The 14,961-nt window shown below is 38.1% G+C and overlaps 1 long non-coding RNA gene across 1 annotated transcript in view; it reads left to right on the top strand.

Moving 5' to 3' along the window:
- The first annotated feature begins 2,576 nt into the window (after nucleotides 1–2,576).
- The window catches only part of LOC135231413 (uncharacterized), a 28,077-nt gene continuing 15,692 nt past the window's right edge, over nucleotides 2,577–14,961 (top strand). Inside the window, exon 1 of the long non-coding RNA XR_010322007.1 lies at nucleotides 2,577–2,973. This is a non-coding gene — a long non-coding RNA (uncharacterized LOC135231413). The remainder of the gene's footprint in view (nucleotides 2,974–14,961) is intronic.

Below are 14,961 nucleotides of genomic sequence, written 5' to 3'. Positions count from 1 at the left end.
AGCTTCCTAAACTATGAGAAAATAAATTTTTTATTTTGTTTGTTAAAGCCACCCACTTGCTCTATTTCTGTCATAGCAGCATTAGATAACTAGGACATAGTAGTTCTGCCAAAAATGCATATCCTGAAATAAATCATAAAAAAAAAAATGAAACCAACCCCAAATGAAGAACATACCACAACTGACCTATGTTGTTGTTGTTAGGTACCGTCTAGCTGGTTGCCACTCATGGCAACTCTATGTACAACAGAATGAAACACTGCCTGGTCCCGGTCATGCTTGAGTCCATTGTTTCAGCAACTGTGTCCATCCATCTCATTGAGAGTCTTGCTCTTTCTATGCTGACCCTCTATATTACCAAGCATGATGTCCTTCTCCAGGGACTGATCCCTCCTGATAACACATCCAAAGTATATGAGATACAATCTCGCCATCATTGCTTCTAAGAAGTATTCTAGCTGTACTTCTTCTAAGACAGATTTGTTCACTCTTTTGGCAGTCCATGGTATATTCAATATTCTTTTCCAACACCACAATTCAAAGGCATCAATTCTTCTTTGGTCTTCCTTACTCATTGTCCAATTTTCACATGCATATGAGCTGATTAAAATACCATGGCTTGGGTCAGGCATATCATGCATTGCATCTTTTGATTTCTTGACTGCCAATTCCATGGGTGTTGATTGTAAATCCAAGTAAAATGAAATCCTTGACAACTTCAGTCTTTTCTCTATTTATCATGATATTGCTTACTGCTCCAGTTGTAAGGATTTTTGTTTTCTTTATGTTGAGGTGTAATCCTTGCTAAAGGATGTAGTCTGATCTTCATCAGTAACTGCTTGAAGTGTTCTTCACTCTCAGCAACGAAATTGCATCATCTGCATATCGCAGGTTGTTAATGAATCTTCCTCCAACCCTGATGCCCTATTCTCCTTCACATGATCCGTCTGCTCAGCATACGGACTGAATAAGCATGGTGAAAGGATATAACCTGACACGCACCTTTCCTGACTTTAAACCAAGCAGTATTCCCTTGTTCTCTTTGAACGGCTGCCTCGTGATCTATGCACAGGTTCCTCATGAGCACAATTAAGTCTTCTGAAATTCCCATTCTTCACAATGTTATCCACAATTTGTTATGATCCACACAGTCGATTGTCTTTGCATAGTCAATAAAACACAGGTAAACATCTTTCTGGTATTCACTCTTTTCACCCAGGATCCATCTGACATCAGCAATGACGTCCCTTGTTCCACATCCTCTTCTGAATCCAGCTTTAATTTCCGGCAATTCCCTGTTGATGTACTGCTACAACTGCTTTTGAATGATCTTCAGCAAAATTTTACTTTCATGTGATATTAATGATGTTGTTCAATAATTTCCACATTTGGTTGGATCACCTTGCTTTGGAATAGGTGTAAATATGGATTTCTTTCAGTCAGTTGGCCAGGTAGCTGTCTTCCAAATTTCTTGGCATAGATGAGTGAGTATTTCTAGTGCTGCCTCATTTGTTGAGACATCTCAATTGATATTCCCTCATAATTGACCTATACTATTTAATATTATTCATGTTATTTAAAAAAAAAAAAAAAAACTGGAGTACTGTTCCAGATTAAAGAAGATTACAGACCATGACAACTCAATGCAATGCATGGTCCTGGTTTCAATTCTGGATAGAAAAGAGTTATTTTTTCTGTAAATGACATTGTGGTAACAGCTAGAGAAATTAGTATATGTGGTAACAGCTAGAGAAATTAGTATATACAGTGTACAATACTTCGCCAATGTTAAATTTCCTGAATTTGATCATTGTATTGTTTTTATAAGATACATGCTAAACTATTTAGGGATAAAGAATGATGTTGTCTGCGATTTATGCTGATCTCATAGTTAATAAAAATAATAAAGTTAAAATAAGTATACACATTAAGAGATTGAGAAAGAAAATGTGGCAAATTGTTAATAATTTGTAAACTTAGATGACCAGTATAAGGAAGTTCATTTTATTATATCTATACTTTTCAAATTTTTTTTTAAAAAATGAAACATTTAGAAAACCCCTATTAACAGAATATTCAATAGCTTTGTTAAGAGACAAACATGGTTTCACCAAGGTTCCTGTTTTTTTTCTCCTTTTCTGCTACCTACTCTTGGCCTCTTTAACAAATGTTTCATGATTTGTAAAGACAGTAAAGCTCTAGATGGGAGTTCTACTTAAAGGAAATCATTTGAAAATTGACAAATCCTCTTATAGTCCAATAACCATCTCGTAATATACTGTTTTAATAAATCCAGTTTTTTTTTGGTAGTTAGGTTTTTCTGTTTTGTTTGTTAAAGCCCAGAATAACCATATTTTTTTCCCCTTTGATTTTTTAGAAAAGCAATTATAACCCTGGTTATTCATATTTTCTGGAATGCGCAACCCATACATTTTGGCCTCAGAAGTATGTAACTAAAAAATGAAATTACATTTCTTTTTTGTAACTAAATTATCACTGACCCATTTGCTGAAATTTAGTTCCTTTTAAGTCTTGTCTCAGCTGTTTCTGGAAACTTCTCAGGGGATTTCCTCAAGTACTTCAGAACAAATCCCTCAGTTCTTTGTTTTTTGTTTTTTTCTGTTCAGGTCTCTTCATTTTGCCTCTGCTGTCGGTGCCCCCTCTGAGATACCCATTCTGCTGCGCACAGATGTCCTCCAAGTGTGTCTGCCACTGGAATCTCCAACTTGCCCTGAAGAGGAAATCTTGCCTCTCATCCATTCCTGATCCAGGTATCCCCTGCTTCCCAGCACAGATGCTTGCCTCCACTTCCCTGTCCCAGCCTGGGCACGGTGTGTGGCCCGACACGTGGCAGGAGGAGAGCCCAATGGGTTGCTTGCTGAGCCCTGAGGCAGGGGCCCTGATTACGTGTGAGGGTCTACACTTGTCCCATGAGTCTTCTTCACTTTCTCATTTGTGGAACAGAAGAATGAGGTAAGTGATCTTTAAAAATAAAATTATTTCCTGATCTCTCCTTTCTTGCTACATTTTAAATATTTATAAAACTACATCGTATTCTAGTCTCTGATTAAGAAATATAGGATAACAAATGGATTAAAAGTCTACTGTTTTCATTCTAAAAAGATTACCGCTTATGAAAACTTCATCTGCACCAGGCAGCATACGGAGTGATTCTTTATATTGCAATCTACTTCCCTTTTTCAGCATGTTGTCAAGAAATCTGCTCCTTGCCCCAAATTTGTGCCCCGACTTTTCCTTCCTTTCTTCTCTACCTAATATTTTCTCGTTTTATCAGGTCCTACACCCTGTGGATATAAACACTTGAACTTTAGAGTCTTTATGGCTGAGAATGGCATTGTATCTGACATTTCATTTAGTTTTTAAAACTTCAAAGCCTTAACCTCAGAATAGCAGACAGGTTTCTTCTAGAGAGCTAACACCAACAGTTGACAGTGGCTCTCTGGAGTGCATTGAGAAGTATTGTAAGTGCACATCTAAGTTTAGCAAAGCAGAAAACCATGGTAGATTACTGCTGCCTGCCTCAATGGTGGGACAAGGAGTGATGGCACAAGTGCCACATGTTTTCTAACATTGCCTTAATGCAAAAAAAAAAAAAAATCCCTTTGCCATTGAGTGGATTCCAACTCATGGAAACCCCAGGAGGTTATAAACCTAGGCTAGATTCTTTGCAGGCCACTTTCATGTTAAGGAAATCCCTTACCACAAACCACAACGGATTCCATGATGGGTGGTGGGTGATGCTTGAGAAATGCCATGTTGCTTGATGCTCAGGCTTTGTGTGTTTGTGTGAGTGCTTTAGGTGAAAGCTTACAGAGCAAATTGGTTCTGAGAATTGAATTGATTCAGATTAGCTATAGAGGACCTCAGGGTTGCTAAGATTCCAAAAGGCTACTCCCCTCAAGGGACCCTAGTCAGGGTAAACCTGAAAGTAGGCTGACCAACTAAAGCAGCCCCTGACTATAGAAACCTACCCTAAAGTAGCTCTTCATTTTCAAGTCAACTTCAGTTTCCTCCAGAACTCACGTAGAAGCAAGCCAAGTAATTACTAGGTATCTAATTCAGTGTTTGATTAAAATATGGGAATGTGTATTGGGTAAAGGGCATAGGGAATCCTTCGGGTCACATTGTGATGGCTGTTCATTTTACATTCTTTAGTAGGGAAGACACCAGAAGGAAACCCCTTAACACAAATCACAATGGCTTCCATGATGGGTGGTGAAGCTTGAGAAATGTCAGGTGATTGATGCCCAGCTTGTGTGTCTGCGTGTGGTGTGTGTGTGCATGCATGCTTTGGGTAAAAGTTTACTGAGAAAATTCATTTCTCATTAAACAATTAGTACAGAGACTGTTTTGTGACATTGGTTGCCAACACTGCAATGTGTCAACTCTCTCGCCTTCTCTACCCTGGGTTCCCTGTTTCCATTCGTCCAGTTTTCCTGTCCCTTCTTGCCAATGTTCAGGCTTCTTGAATTATGTGTCAAAATATTTGTGTAAAATACTACCATGAGAGTCCCTCTGTAAAGATTTTCTATAGGGAAAATATCTGTAAACATTTTCATTTTTCTTGTAAATAATTATTCTTTTTACTAGGAATAAAAAGCCAATAGAAGGAGTTCAGCTCCTCAGTTCTTGTGCCCTAGCCAAATCTACTTCATAAAGTCTCTATGGAAGAACCAGGAATATGATTTTAATGGGCTGGGTGGGTCCTTGCATTGTAAATGTACAAAGCAGCACGTTGAGAAAGCTTAGCACACTGAATCACCTAGTGTACTTTACACATTTATTTAGAGAAGAATAGTTTAGTTTTAATTATTTATGATAATAGCTCTCACTACACTAGTAAATGTCCTTTGGTGCATATTTTGTAAAAGTAATGAAGTCTCTGTAATGTGAGCTTTCTCTTCAGCTGTAAGCTGCCCTCTCTTTGCTAAAGAACCAGGGCAAGACAGTGTCTTTGTGTTTGTGCGTAAGTGTGTGTATAAATTACTAGACTCGAGGTTTAGCAAGATGCTATTGAACTTGATGGAGAATTTCCAAGAATTAATCCTGGATGTACTCAGTGCCCCCAACCCCTATCACCCTCCCTCCCAAACCATAACACTAGCAACTTGACCAAAGAAACCCTCACCGCAAGGTAGATGAGCAGCTTGTCAGTCCTTTTTTTTTTTTTTTTTTAATTTCAGTGTTTTTCTTGTTGTTTAAGTGTCCTTCCTCTGTTACTACAATCTTATGGTGCAAGAAAAATGTAAATCTACTATATTTCCTCTGGCCTAAGTTATAGGTACTGTAGTTTGTGGATGTCTTATTATATCAGGGAAATTTCTGTTCTTTTGCATCTTTCTTCTGGTCCTCCATCCCTGCCTTCTCTAAGATTAGCTGTCATTTTTTATCTTTTATTTTTTTTTCTGTCCTCTAGAAAACTTCTGCACACCGAAGTAGAGAGAGTGCCCAGAGGGCAAAGTCAGCCTTTCTGTGTCATTCATTTAACTTACAGTTTGAAGAGCTCCAACCAAAACCAGTTGCTGTCAAGTTGATTCCTAGTCGTGGTGGCCCCGTGTGTGTCAGAGTGGAACTGTGCTCTACAAGGTTTTCAATGGCTAAGTTTTTGGAAGTAGATCGCCAGAGTATTCTTCTAAGGTACCTCTGGGTATACTCAAACCTCCAGCCTTTCAGTAACAGCCAAGTGTGATAACCATTGCGCCACCCAGGGACACCCTTAAAGAGCTCAGACCACCAAAATTAAAGATTCTGTTTTACCCTTTTTTAGTAGTCCCATAGTGCCTAAATAGAGGTCAAAAAAAATCTTGTTCATCAATGTTCACCTTACAGGGAGTAGAGTAAACCACTGGTATACCTTTATTTAACACACCTTTGCTATTTGTAGGTGACCTAAAGGGACCTGATGTGTAGTAGTGTGTAATAGGAATTTCTGCTTCATAGGGGTTTGGTGAGAATTACATGAGATGATGGCAATAAAGTACTTTGCAGGGAAGAATCAGCCAAGCATGGACACTGGCGATTGAGAGTCACTTAGCTAGTGAACAAAACTAGTCATATCTTAAGTACTGATGTTGGAGATTTGGGGACTCAAATATAGCCCTCAAAAATTTACTACAAAAATATTTCATTTAGACTCACTGTCACTCCATAGACTCCAAGACAGAGACTGATTATTTGACAGATGTATATAAGAGTCTTCACTCTCAAAAGAGATCCTAAATAAATCATAGTCATTCAAACAGAAAAACAGTCCTGGTTATACTAGAATTAATCACCTACAGACTAGACACGGCTTCTGTGTGACTAAAACAGACTGACCAATTGTGATCAAAATTCTTCTGCCTCCAGGAAAAAAGCCTCCCAGACAGTGGATTTGAAGGTCACCCGTGAGTTACAAGGAATGGCAGAGACCAGATTTCCTGGCTGGGGCACAGGGCTGACTTTCAGGGGTAAATGCAGTGTGTGGTTCATGAGGCAATGATGCCAGAAAGGACATTGGGAGACACGTTGGACAGGCACCCTAGTAGACACAGACAGACACAAAATGAGCAACAGTTTCTAAAACAAAAAACAATGCCACCTACCCATGGAGGTTGAAATGCCAGCTCATGGGCGAGACCGAAAGGACAAGGCAACAATCATGAGAAACGCTTTAAGTAATTCTTCCATTCCCAAAGCTTTCTCTTTATATAAAAGAGGACTTTTGCAGTCACCTATTACTGCATAACAAATTACCCCCAAAACTTAGTTAAACTGCAACCATTTTATCTATTTGCACACAACTCATGTTTAAATCCACTAGTACATAAAAAGTCCCCCCCCCAAAAAAAAAAAAACAACAACACAACCTAATCAGTCACCTTTGGTGTATGCTAGGGAACCAGCTTGTTATTTTAAAATGTGGTAAATAAAAGGACAGAATTAAGAATTTATCCTGCCTTTCCTATATGACCTGTACATCAGTATAACCAAATATTTGATGAGAAGTTTTTTCTGAGAAAGTATTTCAGCTAATAAACAAAGAAGCAATGGGAAAAAAAAAAAAATCACCATTTAACCCCCTAGTTAACTTCTGACTCTGGGCAATGACCATCAATGTCTGATAATGTCATAAGAAGAGACAATCAAACATGATGTGCCTCCTGATAGATATATGCAACGCTTCCAGTGAGGTACACAAGTAACCACAGTACGACAAACTGACAGGTATGATGCTGGAAACTATGCTACTGATGTTTTAAACACCAGCAGGGTCACACATGGTGGACAGGCTTCAGCAGGACTTTTAGACTTAGGAAGTGGTTATCTACTTCTGAAAAAAATCAGCCTTTGAAAACCTTATGGGTAGCTGTGGAACATTGTCTCATATAGTGCTGGAAGATGAGCCCATCAGGTTGGAAGTCACTCAAAATACAACTGGGGAAGGGTTGCCTCCTCAAAGTAGTAAAAAAAAAAAAAATTTTTTTTTTTTTTTTCAGAGTCAACCTTAATGATATTGATAGAGTAAAGCTTTTGGGACCTTCATTTGCTGATGTGACATGACTTAAAATGAAAAAATTGGAAATAATAAAAAATGAAATGGAATGCTTGAAGACAGATATTCAAGGTATTAGTGAGCTAAAATGGACCCGTATTGGCCATTTTGAATCAATCACATGGTCAGCTAACCTGGGAACTACAAATTGAAGAGGAATGTCATCGAATTCATCATCAAAAAAGCATTTCAAGATATATCCTAAAGTACAATGCTATCAGTGTTGGATAATATCCATATGACTACAAGAAAAACCAGTTAATACAACTATTATTCAGATTTATACACCAACCACAAATGTCAAAGATGAAGAAATTGAAGACTTACCAACTTCTACAGTCTGAAATTGATTAGACACCCAATCAAGATGCATTGATAATTACTGGTGATTGGAATGTGAAAGTTGGGAACAAAGAAGACCATACGACCAGTAGTTGGAAAATATGGCTTTAGTGATAGAAACAACCCTGGAGATTACATGATAGAATTCTGCAAGACCAATGACTTATTCATCAGAAATACCTTTTTTCAACAACATAAACAATGACTATACACGTGGACCTCACCAGATGATATACACAGGAATCAAATTGATTACATTTGTAGAAAGAGATAATGGAAAAGCTCAATATCGTCAGTGAAATCAAGGCCAGAGGCCGACTTCAGAACAGATCACCAATTGTTCATATGCAAGTTTAATTTGAAGGTGAAGAAAGTTAAAACAAGTCCACAAGAGCCAAAGTACGATCTTGAATATAACATGCCTGAATTTAGAAACCATCTCAGAAATAGATTTGACATACTGAACACTAAAGACTGAAGACCAGATGAGTTGTGGGATGACATTAAGGACACTGCACATGAAGAAAACAAGAGGTCATTAAAAAGACAGGAAAGAAAACATCAAAATGGATGTTAGAAGCAACCCTGTAACTTGCTCTTTTTATTTTTTTTTAATATTTTATTGTGTTTTAAGTGAAAGTTTACACAGAAAATTAGGTTCTCGTTTAACAATTTTTATACAAATTGTTCTGTGACATTGGTTACAATTTTCAAAATGTGTCAACATTCTCATTATTTCTATTCTGTTTGTTCTGTTTCCATTGATCTAGCTTCCCTTCCCCTCCTTGCCTTCTCACCTTTGATTTTGGGTAAATGCTGACCTTTTGGACTCCTATAGTTGATTGTTAAATAAGGAACACATTACTCCCTGGTGTTATAAGCCAATCTATTATTTGGCTGAAAAGTGACTTCCAGAAATATTTTCAGCTCTAAGTTCAAAGGGTATCTTAGGGTGGTAGTCTTCAGGGTTTCTCTAGTTCTCCTGGTCTAGTAGGTCTGGCCTTTTTTTAGAAATTTGAATTTTGTTTTACATTTTTTCCCCATTCTATCTTGGACCTCCTATTGTGCCCCTGTTCAGAATGGTCAGTAATGGTCTCCAGGCACCATCTAGTTCTTCTCAAGTTAGAATATGTGGTGTTTCATGTAGGCCATTAGTCCTGTGGGCTAGTTTCTTCTCTGAGTCTTGGTTTCCTTCATTCTCTTTTGCTCCAGACATGAAACTTGATCTTGAACATAGAGTAGCTAAAATGAACAAAGCAAATGATGACGTAAAAGACTGAACAAATTTCAAAGAGTGGATCAAGAAGACAAAATAAAGCATTATAATGAAATGTGTAAAGACCTGGAGTTACAAAACCAAAAGGGAAGAACACTTTGGGCATTTCTCAAGTGGAAAAAAACTGAAGAAAAAGTTCAAACCTTAAGTTGTAATATTGAAGAATTCTATGGGCAAAATATTGAATGATGCAGGAAGCATCAAAAGAAGATGGAAGAAATATACAGAGTTCCTCTGTCAAAAATGATTGGTCAACATTCAACTATCTCAGGAGGTAGCATATGATCAAGAACCGACGGTACTAAAGGAAGAAGGCCAAGCTGCACTGAAGGCATTGGCAAAAAAAACAAGGTTCTAGGAATTGACGGAATACCAATTGAGATGCTTCAAAAAACAGGTGCAACACTGGAAGCACTCATCTATGCCCCAAAATTTAGAAGACAGCTACCTGGCCAACCGACTAGAAGAGATGCATACACGTGCCCATTCCAAAGAAAAGTGATCTGATGGAATGCAAAAATTAAAAGCAATATATCGACTTGAGGGCACTGGGTTTTTGGGTTTTATCATTGATATCACATGTGCTATGGATTGAATTGTGTTCCCCAAAAATGCGTATCAACTTGGCTAGGCCATGATTCCCAGTATTGTTTGATTGTCCACCATTTTGTTATCTGGTGTGATTTTCCTTTGTGTTGTAAATCCACCCTCTATGATGTTAATGAGACAGGATTAGAGGCAGTTATGTTAATGAGGTAGAACTCAATCTACAAGATTAGGTTGTATCTTAAATCAATTTCTCTTGAAATATAAAAGAGAGAGGCAATCAGAGAGACATGGGGACCTCATACCACCAAGAAACCAGAGCCAGGAGAATAGTTTGTCCATTGGACCTGGGGTTCCTGTGCTGGAAAGCTCTTAGCTCTTAGACCAGGGGAAAATTGATGACAAGGACCTTCCCCCAGAGCCGACAGAGAGAGAAAGCTTTCTCCTGGAGCCAGCACCCTGAATTCAGACTTACAGCCTCTAGACTGTGAGAGGATAAACTGTTTGTTAAAGCCATCCACTTGTGATATTTCTGTTACAGTAGCACTAGATGACTAAGACAATATGCAAGCAAAATTTCGCTGAAGATAATTCAACATCATACTTATTCAATCTGTATGCTGAGCAAATTACCCAAGAAGCTGGACTATGTGAAGAAGAACGAGGCATCAGGATTGGAGGAAGACTCATTAACAACCTGTGTTATGCAAATGCACAGCCTTGCTTGCTGAAAGTGAAGAGGACTTGAAGCACTTACTAATGAAGATCAAAGACCACAGCCTTCAGTATGGATTACACCTCAACATAAAGAAAACAAAAACCCTTACAGCTAGACCAATAAGCAACATCATGATAAATGGAGGAAAGATTGAAGTTGTCAAGGATTTCATTTTACCTGGATCCACAATCAATGTCCATGGAAGCAGCAGTCAAGAAATCAAACATGTTGCATTGGGCAAATCTGCTGCAAAAAACCTCTTTAAAGTCTTAAAAAGCAAAGATGTCACTTTGATAACTAAGGTACATCTGATCCAAGCCCTGGTCTTTTCAATAGGCTCATGTTATCATTGTTGTTGTTAGGCACTGTGGAAGTGGTTCCAACTCATAGTAACCTCATGTGCAACAGAATCAAACACTGCTCAGTCCTGCACTATCCTCACAATCCTTGCTATATTTGAGCCCATTGTTGCAGCCACTGTGTCTATCCATCTCATTGAGGGTCTTCCCCTTTTTTTACTGACCCTCTACTTTACCAAGCATGACCTCCTTCTCCAGAGACTGGTCCATCCTGATTCATGTCCAAAGTAGGTGAGATGAAGTCTCGCCAACCTTGCTTGTGAGGAGTATTCTGGCTGTACTTCTTCCAAGACAGGTTGTTCATTCTTTTGGCAGTTCTTCCTTATGGCAGTCAATATTCTTCACCAACACCATAATTCAAAAGCATCAATTCTTCTTTAGTCTTCCTTACTCTTTACCCAGCTTTTGCATGTGCATGAAGTGATTGAAAACACCATAGCAAGGTTGTATCATCTGCATATTGCAAGTTGTTAATGAGCATTCCTCCAATCCTAATGCCGTGTTCTTCTTCATATAGTCCAGTTTCTTAGATTATTTGCTTAACATACAGATTGAATAAGTATGGAGAAGGAATACAACCCTGACATACACCTTTCCTGATTTTAAACCATGTAGTATCACTTGTTCTTTTGAACAACTGCCTCTTGGTCTACGTACAGGTTCTGCATAAGCACAATTAAGTGTTCTGGAATTCCCATTCTTCTCAATGTTACCCATAATTTGTTGAACTACACAGTCGTGTAAATGCCTTTGCATAGTCAATAAAATACAGGTAAACGTCTTTCTGATATTTTCCATTTTCAGTTAGGATCTATCTGACATCAGCAGTGATATCCCTTGTTCCAAATCCTCTCCTGAATCCAGCCTGAATTTCTGGCAGTTCCCTGTCAATGTACTGCTACAACTATTTTTGAATTATCTTCAGCAAAATTTTACTTACATGTGATTTTAATGATATTGTTCAATAATTTCAGTGTTCCATTGTATCACCTTTCTTTGGAATGAGCATGAAAATGGATCTCTTCCAATTGGTTGACCAGGTAGTTGTCTTACAAATTTCTTGGCATCAGCCTCGCATACATTTGAAATGTGAACAATGAAAAGGGAAGACCAAAGAATTGATGCATTTGAATTATGGTGTTGGTGAAAAATATTGTATATACCATGGACTCCCAGAAGAATGAACAAATCTGTCTTGGAAGAAATACAGCCAGAATGCTCCTTACAGCCAAGGTTGACGAGACTTTCAGGTATTTTGGACATGGTATCAGGAGGGACTAGTCCCTGGAGAAGGACATCATGCTTGGTAAAGTAGACAGTCAACTAAAAAGAGGAAGACCGTCACCAAGATGGATTGACACATGGCTGCAACAATGGTTCCAAACATACCCATTATTGTGATGATGGCACAGGACTGAGCAATGTTTCATTCTGTTATTGTTAGGGTTGCTATGAGTCAGAACTGAGTTGATAGCACCTAACAACAACCAGTGAAGTAGTCTTGCCAACAAATAAACAAAGCCTTGAATCTGATGGGCCTTTAGATGTAAACTACCATTTCACAGGAAATACAGAGGACAGTAGAAAATTTTTTTTTAAAAAACACTATGAGGATAGAATCCGCAAAACCTAGACTGTAGGAAACTCAGTATGTCAAACAAATGACTTTCTTCAACTAAAAAATAAATGTATAAGATGAAATAGACACAAAGACCAAGATGGAATGGAACACCCTCCCCACCCCCTCAAAAAATGTACAGGGTATGGACTTTATTTGACTCCTGATACAAAAAAAATAAACTGAAAAAAGAAAAAAAGTGTAAGACAAGTGAAGATAATTGGGAAAATGTGAACACTGTCTGGATATTTGAAAAGATTAAGGAATTATTATTAATTATTTTTAGGTGTGATGGTGGTAATATGATTATATTTCTTTAAAAAAGGAGTCCTTATCTTTTACAGCTACATGCTAAAATATGTACAGGTGAAATGAGATGCTGTCTAGGATTTCTTCAGTATAATCAGGGGCGTGGTTGTAAATGAGGGTATAGATGAAACAAAACTAGCTTTTTATTGATATCTGAGAAAACTAGGTGATACATTGAGAAACTTATGCTATTATCTCTATTTTGTTTGTGTTTAAGTAACTCCATAGCATTTTTTAAAATTAATGTAAACCACTAAAAGGAATAAAACATCATAGCTTCCCAACCTGTGTGTGTGTGTGTGTGTGTGTGAGTGTATAAAGGGATGGCAGAAAAAAAAAAAAAAAGAAAACTTTATTGATATAATAGACGCAAGAAAGAAGGAGGTGGAGCCAAAAAAAACCCAACAAAACCCCCACACAAAACAGTTGCTCAAATAGCAGTCTTCTAGTCCAATTTTTTTTTTTTTAGTCCAATAGGAATCGATTCGACGGCACTGGGTTTTTGGGTTAGTAAACGAAAGCTATTTGCTAAGAATTACATAGTCATGTTCAGACTCCCCAAATCTAGCCTCCATAGTGGAGGTGCATTTTGAGGTAGGACACTGGGTTCTAATCCTCTTGCAACCCATGGACCTTCTCTGGGCTGCAGTGTGCATGGATCCTTAAGCTATATAAAGAACCCAGACCTCGTCTTGGCCATTGGCAGTTTTGTGACAGCTGGCTGGGGCTAGAGATTCAGTCTGCTGCCATAGAAGAAAGCAAAGCCAACTGGGTCACATGGGGAAGTAACCTGAGCCTTTTGCTCCAACCTGGCCAGCTAAGTGTCAATTTGCCCGCTGCTGTGTGGCTATTCAGGGTGGGCCTAATGCTGTGTGGCCGAATGAAACAGCCAGCCCCTACCATCCTATCCCAAGAGCAGCAAGACTTACAAACTTTTGAAATTAGATTTGGCAAGTATTTCATTAAGAGTGAATTGCAGGCTACTTAAATAAAAACAAATGTCAGAAAAAGGAGGAAATAGGGATGGGGGATTGAACACCAAAAAGATTTCTACATATTTGTGACTATATTTTCAGAGAATATGGAAATCTTGAAAGAAAGAAAACCTCTTTCTACACTCTCTCAAACATTGTTGTGAATTTAAGCTTTCTTCTCCTATCCAGGTTCATCCTTTTTAGCTGCTTCTAGTTATTTTCCCATTCTGAAAAAAAAAAAAAAATTTTCCCTTTTGATTGCTTTTTCCAGTTTAGAGCTGTGTTTATTGCCATCTACTAAACACTGCATTTATTCTCATATTTCCCCCTGCATATGCAGCTTTCTTTTCTCACTTTCCGTCCCCCACTCCCGTCTCCATCTTCTTTGTCATATCTCGCTCTTTAAAAAAAAAAAAAAGTCTCTTCATTTCTTTTTCCTATGTATTTCTATACCTCATTCTCTCTGAATCTCTATGGCTTGTTTTCCTCTTGCTCTTGTCCCCTCTGGTGCATGTATTGCCCACGAAAGGGTTAAGTAATGAGAGCTCTTGGAGTGAGGTCAGAATGTGTTCTCATGTGGAAAAGCTTCTATGGTAACTGTGCTTTTTGGTGTGGTTCTTGTCCCTTCTTACTTCCCTGGATCATTTACTAAATATAATGCCTGGATCTTTCTTCATTTTGCTCATAAAATCTCTTGGGGCTCTAAAAGTCAGGTTGCTTTTTCCTTCCTTCCTTGCTCTTCAATTCTATTACCACCTTAAGCAGTATTGAGTTGAAGATGAAAAGTAAGAATTCAGAGATGGAAATAGAACAGGAAAAAAATAACCTGCTTCCCCTACCAAAATCTGACTTAGGCTTTGATGAAGTCATGGCCGACTTATTCTGTGAGAAATTGAGGTGTATCAACACACGTGTTGAATGATATCTTTTGATGACAATGGGGATCTAGAACTGTTCTAAAAAGGAAAACTATATGAAAGAAGGTAAAAAACCAACTAACTGCCCAGAGAGTACATACATCTCCAAATACTTTTTTTTTTTTGGTTAAAGGCTTTATAACAGTGGAAAGAAATTGCTGATCTTGCTGTATCAACACTGTTCTCAGTACTTTGTATATACTCACTCATAATCCTCTCAACAAACTTATGGGGTAGGTACCATTACCAGCTCAGTTTTGCAGGTGAGAAAACTGAAGCACAGTTTAAATCTCTTTCCCAGGGTTATACACATAGTAAGTGGCAGCCCTGGGATTTGACCCCAAGCA

Source organism: Loxodonta africana, chromosome 5 (genome assembly GCF_030014295.1).
Source record: "Loxodonta africana isolate mLoxAfr1 chromosome 5, mLoxAfr1.hap2, whole genome shotgun sequence".
NCBI classification, from domain to species: Eukaryota; Metazoa; Chordata; class Mammalia; order Proboscidea; family Elephantidae; genus Loxodonta; species Loxodonta africana.
The sequence above is the reverse complement of the archived record's forward strand: the minus strand, read 5'-3'. Positions and strand labels throughout refer to the sequence as shown.